Source organism: Rhinolophus sinicus, chromosome 18, assembly GCF_057876585.1.
Source record: "Rhinolophus sinicus isolate RSI-liver-muscle chromosome 18, RSI-T2T, whole genome shotgun sequence".
NCBI lineage: Eukaryota > Metazoa > Chordata > Mammalia > Chiroptera > Rhinolophidae > Rhinolophus > Rhinolophus sinicus.
In genome coordinates this window covers 101,664,539-101,677,142 of record NC_142518.1, presented here as the reverse complement: position 1 = coordinate 101,677,142, position 12,604 = coordinate 101,664,539, and the positions used below count along the sequence as shown (strand labels likewise).

Sequence of the window (12,604 nt, the reverse complement as noted above, 5' to 3'; positions counted from 1 at the left end):
GGCCTGGATAATATATTATTTTGATGAAGATGAGAATGACAATAATCGATAACATTCATGATAAATAATAACATCCAGCAGATGAGTGGCTGCTATTGCCAAGCTCTATGCTAAGCATTATGAAATGATCTCTTTGATTCTCATAATCATATGAACTAGGTACTATTTTATCTCCAGTTGACAGATAAGAAAACTGAGGCACAGAAAGATTAAGTAACTTTCCCAAAGATGTATATTGGCGAGGTTAGGATTGGAACCCAAGCAATCTGGTTCCAGATCCCTTGCGAGAATTAGGGGTGGGGGAGCTGGGACCCGTGAAGGAAATGATTCTTACCTTGCAAAGCGAGTTCTTACCTCGGAAGGCAGGTACACATAGTAGAAATATTTCTCTCTCTTCCCTTACTTTTCCAAACTATGGCAAACGATGGACCTGGCAAACCCTCAAACATTCTAGCATTCCTGCCTTCAGGATCAATTCATATATTCTCCAGCTCCTCAGAGGAAGTTAGTATAATACAGACACCCTACTTCATGTACTTGGCTATATTTTGTGGTTAATCCCCGTATTTCTCTGAGATTTCATAAATTTCAGGGAAGCTACAGTTGAAATACCCAAGATGTCTGTGAGGAGAAATGTCAATGTTTTAGTAGGAAAGGGTAACAGTGGAAAAACTGTAGCTATTTTTTAGCTGAGTAATCACTGATATGAAATGAGTTGAAATCTCTATCTAATAGAGAGAAAAAAGAGTAGGATGTTCTTTCAAAATGACTGCAGCTGTCATTGGCACATGGGACAGCAATGGAAGGCGACCCTGGCCATGGCTGGTTGAGAAGATGCCAGGTCAGCCATGTCAATTGCAGAGTTACGTTCTGAGTTGAAGGAAGAAGTTTCACCAGATCTCCTCCTCCTTCTTCAAACAACTCAAACAGCCAAGCCGGAGTGGGAAAGGGAGAGCAACAGAAACATTAAAAATGGGAGACACTGAAGTCCATGCCTTGGGCTCCGTGCCTGATGACCTAAGGGCTACCAAAGGAAAGGACCATTAGCCCTTCTCAGGAATCTCAAAGCATTCTCTCTCCCCATCCTCCCAGAGAAGTTAAAAACACCACCATTACTGGGCAGCAAACATTATCCAAGGATATGCTGACTATCTTGATGTGCTAGAAGGAATGCTAGGTTATGAGTCTGAAGACCACAGACTCTTAGTGCAGAGGATTCCTGCACTGCCACTTACTAGCTGTGCGACTTTGGGAAAGTACTTAACCCTTCTGATCCTCATCTGGAAAATAGAGAAAATAATAGTACCTACCACCTAGGGGAGATATGAGGATCAAATGAGACAACACGAAGGTGTTTTACATATCAGAAAAAAATATACAGTATGTAAATTATCCTTTATGATCCCTAAATTTAGCTTATTATATGATGGTTACTTGCTATACAATATCTGCAGAGGCATACGAGGTTGGACAATTGGGTTTGTGAACTCATCCTAGAAAAAGTGCCACATACCTCATTGTTGAATATCACTATGGTCACCTTCGAAGTACTCCCCTTGGGAAGCTATGCACCGATGCCAGTGCCTAGTCCACACTGCAAAGCAATTTTGGAACTCTTTTTCTGGAATGGCCATCAGAGCTGTCATCGTATTACCCTTGATGTCCTGCATGTCATCAAAATGTCTTCCTTTCAATATTTCCTTTATCTTTGGGTAAAGAAAGAAGTCATTGGGGGCCAGATCAGGTGAGTAGGGAGGGTGTTCCAATACAGTTATTTGTTTCCTGGCTAAAAACTCCCTCACAGACAGTGCCGTGTGAGCTGGTGCATTGTCCTGATGCAAGAGCCATGAATTGTTGGCGAAAAGTTCAGGTTGTGTAACTTTTTCATGCAGCCTTTTCAGCACTTCCAAATAGTAAACTTGGTTACCTGTTTGTCCAGTTGGTACAAATTCATCGTGAACAATCCCTCTGCTAGAAAAACGTTAGTAACATGGTTGCAACAAGTTTGCAAACTTAATTGTCAGACCTCGTATGTTCTTATACCAAAAGATCAGTGTAATCTCTGAGTGAAAGCCTAGTAAAGAACTTAGAAGTGGGACCTTCTGGCTCAACACAAGCACTTTAGCCATCTCACACATGTTTTAAACTGTCTAAAGACATACCGACTTCTAAGAAATCTCACAGATGGGGGGACCCGACAGATCACCTGCTTCCACACACAACCTTCAGGCAGATCCAGGATTATAATTCCCATTTTCCTGAGAGCCCATTTAGCATAGGGGTTAAGAGGGTAGAAAACTTCAACTGTCTTACTGGTAATAGTAAGATGGTAGAGCTATTTTATTTTAATTTTATTTATTTATTTTTCACTTCTAACTTTTTTAATGGTTTCATTTTTTTAAATCAAAAAAATATGGAATGCTTCACGAATTTGCGTGTCATCCTTGCGCAGGGGCCACGCTAATCTTCTCTGTATCATTCCAACTTTAGTACATGTGCTGCCGAAGCAAGCGCCGTAGTGCTATTTTTAAATTACCTTATGTAAATCGTAGGCTAAAGCAAATAAGCATGCTATCACTAGCAACCAAGATTCTCAGCATAAGGAAAAAGAGACATAAATACAAAACCAAAGAAGTTAAGTAAAAATCCTGAAACCTTACACTTAAATTGGAAATGTCACCAATGTCACCCCAATACATTTAATAAATAAAAACAGGAATATCAAAATGATCTCATGATTATTGTCTTTCCATAAAGTACATATTTCCTAGCTTTGTCCACTGAAAAGTCTAGAAGCACTTACTATCCAGTAGCAATGAGTAGCACCAAGATTGTGGTTTCTAAATGACATTTCCCAGCAAAAGGAACCAGAACTTCCTAGAGAAATGACTGATTCTAAGTTTGGGGAATGAAGTGTACAAAATGGCCCTGAGATATTGTGCCAGAAAGCAAATATACTTTCAAAGATCACTGGAGTCGTATCAAAAAGGTGCAATAGCCAACTGCAAAAATGGGGCAATTAAAGCATCAAAAAGATTTACTGTAATCTACTGAAGCAAAAATATATTTAAAAATCCACACTTTTTAAATAGTAACACTAAAATAATCATTGGTTACTATTGGAAGTTATGAAGACACTGACTCATCACAATAAAAATTCACAAATAGATCATAAAAATTCAGCATTCATTCTGCTTCTCCTGTATAAACTGTACCTCAAGGTAGACCAATAGTTGATGATGGAAGGTTCTTTATGGAAGAATGAAAAAATCCCCAAATCACCATTTTGCAGCTCTCAATGAAATAGAGGATCTAGAAAACAACCACTAAGTGATAATAAAACTGTTAGGAGAAAAGGCGATGATGAAAACTTCATAATGGCAGGGTCAGATTGACATCACCTGAGCCCACTGAGGAAGGCTTGCCTCACTTTTTAGAGCTAACAACCAGACCGTATGTGCCTCCTGATACAACAGGAAGTACACATCACCAATTATGAAGAAGTCTCAAGAAATGTGCTTGCGTGCAGGTGCGTATGCAGACACAGACAGACAGACAGACAGACACACACACACACACACACACACACACACACACACACACCCTTAATTTAATCAAACACTTATATCTACCTATGATTGTAAAAGAAATACTGGGAAAACAGAAACAAGTTAAACTGTACCCAAAAGTAGCAATTCGTCAAATCCAGAACATGGGACATTCCACAGTTCAAATGAACTAATTTTTTAAAAATAATGAATGGACGAGGTAGAGGGAGAAAGAGGTAGAGGCCATTTTATATTAAGATAAATGTAGTGACATAATTTCTAAATGCAATGAGTGGATCTCATTTGGATTCTCATTTTTAAAAACCAATTATAAAACAAAAACTTAAGACAATCAGAAACATTTCAATTTGGATTGGATATTAGATGATATTATGGAATTATTGTGAATTTTGTTAGATATAATGCCACTTCAATTATATTTTTTAAAGTTTATCTGTTAGAGATACATATTGAAGTATTTGCAGGTGCAATGACATGGTATTTAAGATTTGCTCTACATACACAAAAATATTTGGAAGGTATAGTGAAAGGGATAGTAGATAAAACAAATATGGCAACACATTATTAATTATTGAAGCTGAATGCTGAGTAGTTAGTGATTCATTATACTCTTCATTTTTATGCATGCTCGAAAAATTCCACAATAAAGTCAAAAAGTGAGCATGGTCATGTCACTTAACCTTTCTGTGTCTCCTTTTCATTATATGCAAAATGAGGATAGTAACAGTGCTGACATAGGGGTTCTGTGAGGGATAAATGAGTGTATGAATGCAAAATGTTTGGGACAAGCTTTGGTACACACCAATGAAAAATGAGAAGTTATCTGCCCAAGACTATCTACTAAATCTGGGGTTTGCACACTTTTTCTATAAAGGGCCAGATAGTAAATATTTTAGACTTTGCAGGACATATGATCTCTGCTCCAAGGACTCAACTCTGCCCTTCTCGCATGAAGACAGACATAGGCAATATATGAATAAATAAGTGTGGCTGTGTTCCAATAAAGCTTTATTTACAAAACCATGCAACAGGCCAGATTTGTCTCATGAACTATAGCTTGATGACTCGTGTAGTCTATAACGAAAAAGAAAGCAAAAGCTAGGTCTTCTTCCTCTGAGGTTGCATTATCCAATCCCCTTTCAACTAAACCAATGCATGTCATAAAGGAGATGTGAAAAAAATCATAGTTTGGACAAATGTAATGATCACTTGTAAATTACAGAGCTAGCTTTTGATTGAGCGTACATGTGCTTAAAGGCAAGGCACCTGCAGATAATTTTAAAAATAAGAATATAGAAAATATTTCTTAAGCCAACTTGCTCCACCAAACTCGAAAGAGCTCTTTCCTGTCCTGATGCCCTCAGTCATCGCAATGTTACAGAAACCCTTGTTAATTTTAAAAAATGATACTACTTTATTCATAGTTGCTCTCCAACTCGATTATCATACAAGAAATAACTTAGCCAGTCCCTGGAGGTGTCTTCCTTGCTATTGCTAGAGAGAGGGCTCTCGGGTTGGAAGCTGTGTCTCAGAGAGCTCAGTGTTATGGGGGAGGGTCCCCCGAAGACATGGGCATTTCTCCCACTTCATTATCAGTGCTCCCAGCCCCCCAAAACCTAGCATCACGAACTTTACCTCTTACTTTTTCAACTCACTGCATGGGGGTGCTCCCATTTTTGAGAATGTTATGAAAGCAAGACAATCTGATGGACTAGTCTTCAAATTTGACTTCTGAAATGTTAAAAGTTAAGAAACATAATTAAACTGCAAATGCATTAACATTTATATAAAATATAAACCAAATGCTTATCCTGATTCACCAAACAAATTACACTTTGAACATTATAAAAAACCAACTACTTATCACCGGCACCATTTGAAATTATTGCTAGTACTACAACTCCAAATGCCTAAGATGCCTTAAATACAAACCCTGAACATTTACATACTGATTTCATGAGCAAAGCAAAAGGTATTTGCCGGTAACAGTACAGGACTCAGCAATTTTATTGTCTGAGTAATCCTGGTTCGTTCTGATATGAAAATTCAATTATTTTAGAACGGGCCCTCTCATTAAATTTTGACAAGCAGCACGAGCTCGGTACCAGTTATAGCTCGAAGAAACCGGGGGTGCCTGATAGCACCACACTGAATTTTAAAATGTAGTATTTTTGCAGGACAAGATTATCTGACAATTTTGTATTAAAAGAAGAAAAAATTAATCAAATACATTGTAATATTCCACATTGGTATATTTGGTCTTCTTTTTACAGATATTTTACTAAAAATTTGCTGCAAAAAAAAATGTTTATTGCATGCTTTCCCCCTGATTTCGCAATTGAGCAATGTACGAGAAAAATATGTATATGTCGGTAGTGAACAGGAAGTATTTGACTAACACATTTTTACCTACTGCTTCCTTTATCAATTGAAATGTATTTGTGGTGCTTATAAACGTGATTTCCAGAAACAGAAATGACTTTATTTGCACATAGCCTCTTTTTTTTATTAGGATGCTTATTGTCCAAGAAACCTCTTTTAGAGCAACTTTTGAGCAAGCCAATTGTCTTTTAAAGCAGAGCTTACAGCTAATCACAACATGGGAACAAATAAACAGTTTTATTTATTCCCCATAGAGTTGAAAGAAGAATAACAAAGTCTCTAGCTCTGAGTTTGTTTAGTTTATTTTTATCCTGTCTTGTTTTTTCCCGTAAAATGAAGGTTTCTAGGTGCCATGGGCTCTCTGCCAAAGATGTTTTTCCATGCTCCAATATGTCTGTCCACACGTGGTCTGTCATGAAGAGGGGCACGCAAACAGTTCCTATGAGTTGCTTTAGGGACCAAACATTCAACCTAGGAGAAGGAGCCACAACATCAACAGCTCCAAACTCTGAATCAGAGAGAGGAACGATGAATAGTAAGGTGAACTGAAGAGCAAAAGAGTACAGAAAGGACATCTGGCTTCCTGCAGGGGCTGACTCTGAAATCAAGCAAGAGGACCCAAGAGCAGGTCTGACTGATGGTGATGCTCTGAGCAGGCCCCGCCTCCCTCCAGCCCTCCCTACTCTTAACTCTCCTCTTCCCTTTCTCTCAGTACCTTTGAGTCTTAACACTCCATCTTTGTGTGCTCAGTTGCTTGTTAACCCTTTCTTCCCCATTACACACACACACACACACACACACACACACACACACACACACACCCCAAATGGTATTTAACATGTCTTATTGAATTAATTTTAACTTTGAGAAGTTTTTGAGAATACTAGATTATGCCACAGATTTCCGATTAAGATTCTGGGCCTTGATGTTCTACCTTTAAAGACTGAGCTTGGTAACTCATACATAACTGTTTGGAAGAATATGATCATTGAAATAATAGTATTATACATCTTTTTTTGGAAGAAGGGGAAGACAGGATGAAGAAGGAGGAACCAGGCAAAGAGTTTACAACACAAATTATTTCATATTTTGTTGCTGAAGAGAAATATTAACTTAGAGATCAGTTGGCTTTGTGCTGTCTGACCTACAATCCCTATTGGCAGTACTAGTTGAATTAGAAAGTAAAGTTCTCTATCCTGCAATACTCCAGAAAAACGTTGTTCGGTTTTAAAGCACTATAAAAAGATGGCACTAAGAAAGGAGCCTTGGGGAAGAGAGTTCAACAATAGAACCTGGGAGAACTGAGGTGCTAGGGATCTGTAGGCCACCTACAAGAGCAACCGGGACCAGAACCCAGGTGTCAGGCTTAGATACCAGGCTGAATAAACTTTATTTCCTCCAACATTAGGAATAGAACTAGCGTAGAAGGCCTGGGAGTGAAGATAGAATTAGACTTACATGTTAAGCTGAGCAAACATGGGCTCTCTAACTAGACTATGGACTGTAAATGTCTCATTCTATAAAATGAAAACTTATGCTCCTTCAAAAAGAATAAATTAGTCCACTATTTTTGGCTTCCAACAACAATGGCCGTACTGATTTGCATAAATATACAGACTAAATTCAAGGGGCCCAGCGTGGTCAATATAATAGAGAAAACATCACATACATGAAGTACAAAACAGAGTCACAGATGATTTCATGACCGATCACAGTCTATGGAGCACGATAAAGAACTGAGCTTAAGATTTTGAGCTCACCTGTCTTAGCTACCTTTAGGCAGAAATAAGCTTGAGTCATCCAGGTTCAACTGCAAGACCCTTAATTCCATCCCAAATACAGGGGAATACATCTTTTTGAAATACTCAACAATAAGACTTCACTACTTATTACCCCACCAATCTGGAATCTTTGATTATTCAGACAGAGATTTTATTGGTTTATCTTGGCCAAAAAAAACATTTCTTCAGAGGAAGTTACGATTTAATGATGTGAACCACTTTGCGGAGGGCAGGAGGAGAGACGTCTCAAATACGAAAGAGAATCTCGTCTGCAGTACTTTAACCATGATAAAATCACAAACTCCCTGATTGGAAAGTAATTCAGGACCACCAAGTCCAACCTGGTGCCCATTCAACATATGAATCTTCTCTACTTTACAGTCATGAGCCACAAAACGATGTTTTGCTCAACAATGGACCACATATAAGATGGCGTTCCCCTAAGATTATAACGGAGCTGAAAAGTTCTTATGGCCTAGTAACACTGTAGTTGTCATAAGGTCGTAGCACAATTCCTCATGTGTTGGTGGTGACGCTGGTGTACACAAACGTACTGCACTGCCAGTCATAGAAAAGCCTACCACATACAATTATGTCCAGTACATAATACTTGATAATGATAATAAACAACTTTTTACTGGTTTCTGTATTTATTATGCTATATTTTTTACCGTGATTTTAGAGTGTACTATTTCTATTTATTAAAAACATTTCGCTGTAAAACAGTATGCCATGTTTCGCCAACAGAAGACTCATACATCTCGTGGTTACCCCGTCTCTTGATTGCATCATTTCTCTTGTGTTTGATTTGATCTCATGTTGTTTTGTACAGCAACACGCTGTTCAGGCTTGTAGCCTTGGGCAATAGGCTACCCCAGGTAGCCTGCTTGCTCCTCTAGAACGCATTCATCTCATCTGTCTTTTAGCTATTTACAAGTCTCCTCTACCTGACTGACATCCTTAAGGCTAGAAGCTACCTATACCTTTTCATCTATCTAGGATCAGTATTTAGCCTAATACACAATAGTAGTAAATGAATTACTTTTATTCTTATTAGTAAATAAAATGTAACACTATGGAAATAATTAAGACTCTAGAAAGACCGCCCTACAATCATCACCGTGTTTTATTTTCGTCATAGCACTTACCATACTTTGAATTCATCTTGCTCATATGCTTCACTGTTTCTTAAGGTCTGAAACCACTCACTAGAAAGTGAGCACTTTGTCTGTTTTGTTCGCTGCTATATCTCCAGTGACTATATCAGTGCCTGGCACATAGCAGGTGCTCGCTCAATAAATATTTCTGAATGAATGAATGAATGAATGAATGAAGACACAGTTCTGACTTCTTTCCTTAGTTCCAGTTTGGGCATAGTCAAAACATGACCAGACAGTATCTCCACGTGGATATCTAAACACCTCAAACTTAAGAAGACTGAAATAAAACTCAATGCGCTACCTAAACATGCTTTTCCACTTTGCCCTTGCTCATGAAATAACATCACATGCTCAAGCTAAAAACTTAAGAACTGACTCAATTCTTCTTTTGCCCTCAACTCCCACATCCAACCCATCAGCAAATCCTGAGGACTCTACTCTCAAAATTATATACAGAAGTTGACTTTTCTTCTCACCTCCTCCACTAGTACTACCCGCACCTGAGCTATAATTTCTTGCTTATGATACTTTAATAGTCTCCTCACCTGTCCCCCTATTTCCACTCTTGTCCTTCTATAATCCATTTTCTTCATGCAGACACAGCGATCACTGCAAAATATAAATGTGATCATGTCATCCCTCCATTTCAGGCATCTCCCCCAACGATTTCCCATCATACCTAGCATAGAATATAGACTCCTTACCGTGAAGTTCACGTTCCTCACCAGCCTCATTATTTGCCATCTTCCCCTTTTGCACTACAGTCTACCACTAGGTCTTTTTTCTGTTCCTCTGTTACACCTTAAATAGAGCCTTTGCTTTAGCTTGTTCCTCTCCTCTGCCTGCAATGCTCTTCTTTCTCATCTTTGCATGATTGCTTCCTTTATGTCAGCCAGATTTCACTTTAAGTGTCACCCTCTCAAGGATGCTGTCCCTGAACACTCAGTCTAAAATACTCTCCAAATCATTTTCAATCCCATCCACCTATTACGATTCTCTTCGTAGTACTTACCACTTCTGATAGCGTCCTTATTTATGTGTTTATGTGTTTCCTGTCTGTCTCTCCAAGCAGATATGAGGACAGAACCCACATCTGTTTTGTTCAAGACTCTATCCCGAGGGTCTAGAACCAGTTCCAGATACATAGTAGGAACTCAACAAATATTTGTTGAGTGAGCGAATGGGATGAATGCACTGAACAACAATGCAGGCAAAAGACCAAAATGCTCTGCTTGAGGGTCTGGTTGAGGTAAGGCACCTGTTGCATCATCTCTTCCATTGGGCTTGCCCACTGACTTTGTCCAGATTGGCAGAAAGAGAGCTGGCTACTGACAGAAGAAACTCAAATGCATCCATATGAAGATGACTAACTCGCTCATTCAAGACATGTGCAGGGCATGGAAAATTAGTCAAACTCCATAGCAACATTTCAACATTCGCTCACCCATTTGTCTGGTTGTTCATTCAAATAGCCAGCATTTACTGGGTACTTACTCCATGCAAGAAACTTTGCAAGACACTGTAGGAGCAAAAATACATTTGACAGAATAGTTCATTTTTAAACTAATTGGATGAACTCTGAAGAGACAAATCTTAAGGTGGGGTGAGAGCCAGAGTGAGCAGAAGAGGCACTCACCTCTGCCTCAGCTTCTGCTCGGAAAGTGAGCAGAGCTTGGGGAAGTCAATCCAGGCCTGCTTTGTTGTGTTCACAGTAGGCAGGTGGGGTTTGCAGAGTGGGTTGGGTAGGAAACAGATATTGTGGACCACCACAAGTCAGTTTTGACCACAACTCTAAATGATCATTAATAATTTCTATAATGAAAGCTTTTATAGTGACATAATTTTTAAATGATATTGTAAGATAGGAGAATTTAGGAATGCTCTCTTAACTTGAACCCTATTGATGCAGTACACAGAGACTCACTAAAAAAACACAGTAACCCTGGATGGGGGATCAGGGTGAAAAATATCTGAGGGGTCTGAGGATCTGCTCCAAATATCTGGACTCTTCAGTCTGAATATGCAGAAAAAGCTAGAGCTGGTGTCAGAACAAAGCTTACAAACTCATGCAGAAATCCAGACTCCGAAATTCAATCCTGGACTCCTTAACCAAAGTGGTAGCCCTTGAAATTTGTCAGAGATTGATTTAAAATGAATCCAAAGCAGGACTCGTTCACCCATTAGGAAACGTACTATGGGATTTAGTATCCCAATAAGGCATAAGATTCAATAATAACGGCCACTGATTAACCATAATAGAGGTGAGAAGATGATGGAGGGACAGTGCTATTTTGAATGGTAAGGAAGGTTTCTCTGATAAGGAGACACTGGAGCACAGGCCTAAATTAAGTGAATGAGAGAGCAGAAAGAAGATCAAGGGGAAGAACTATTTAGGCAGAAGAGAAAGCAAGTACAAAGACCCTGGAGGGCCTGACGTGGAAGTAACTCCCTCAAATTCACACAATTAGTAAACAGCGGAGCCTACATCTGAACCCAGGAACTCTGGCTCCGGAGCCCACATTTGGAACCACTACTCCATACTGCCTCCCAAATCAGCTTCTTCCATAATAGTTTAAGCAAATTTACAATAGCCAACCCCACCACCACCATTTCCTGCCCCCCTTTCCTGGCTTTATTTTTCCCCCGTAGTGCTTACTACCACATGGCACACTATATGTTTCCTTCTTTATTTTGGTTCTTGGCTGTCTCTCTGCCACCTCACTGCTCCACTAGAATATAAGCTCTATGAGGTCAGATATTCTTATCTCTTGTGTTCACTGTGGTATTAGAACAGTGTTTGACACAGAATAGTGCTTAGTAAGCATTTTTTGGATGGATGGCTAGATGACATGGTGTACACACCTCCAAGGGTTTTAAAGCTTTTTGGGAGTTAACCAATTGACTTGTTAACATCCAAAAGGGTGACCAAATCCTCTGTCAAAAAAAACCAATGGATGTTCCTGAGAGACTGAATCCTAAGTGTTTGGTCTTGAGGGCAAGGAGTAAACCCCAAAAGCATCTATATGTGTCATCATTCATCAATCTACCAAGTACTTTCTGTGAGCAGTAGCACAGAACCATCACCTATAAACCTACCTGGAAAAAGTGCCCAAATGTTCTTTCTTACAAACTGAACAGTGCAAAAGGTGTTTATCTCCTTTTTCCATTAATGTTCAAAAATTGGAGGAGGGTGTAGGTAGTCCAATACTATTAAATTATGACAAACCAAAAACTATGTTATAACATGAAATAAAACCCCACATAGTAAAGTCGATTGTAATAAATTGTTTTGGGGCATTAGAATACAAAATGTCAACCTAGCAAGAGGGAGCCAAGATAACCTACAGGCATTCCAAAATGTGTGAGAAATAGAAAGTCCTCCATCAAATCCCTTGGAATGAAGAGTATGTGTGCTATAATCAATGAGAAACCAATCAGTTAACACCGAGCTTATGTGAAATACACAGAGACTCATAGATGATATAGTCTAACGCTTCAATTTAGAGATAAGGGCACTGAATCCCAGGAAGGTAAAAGCAATGTTGCCTCATGGAGAGCGAAAGGCAGAATGAGGGCTAGAACTAGGGTGTCCTGATGCCCTGTACCCAGCTCTAGCCACTCTACCAGAGTTTTCCTAATCCAGGCTCCAGATACCATGGCAAGAGATTGCATCTCTTCATTTTTTTCATTGAGTTCCAAAGAGCTCCATTTT

General features: G+C 39.1%; 1 non-coding gene across 1 annotated transcript; it reads right to left on the bottom strand.

Moving 5' to 3' along the window:
- Positions 1-2,407: 2,407 nt before the first annotated feature.
- Positions 2,408-2,514, bottom strand: LOC141569827 (U6 spliceosomal RNA). The gene has a single exon (XR_012493607.2). It is a non-coding gene; the product is annotated as a U6 spliceosomal RNA (small nuclear RNA).
- Positions 2,515-12,604: the final 10,090 nt, after the last annotated feature.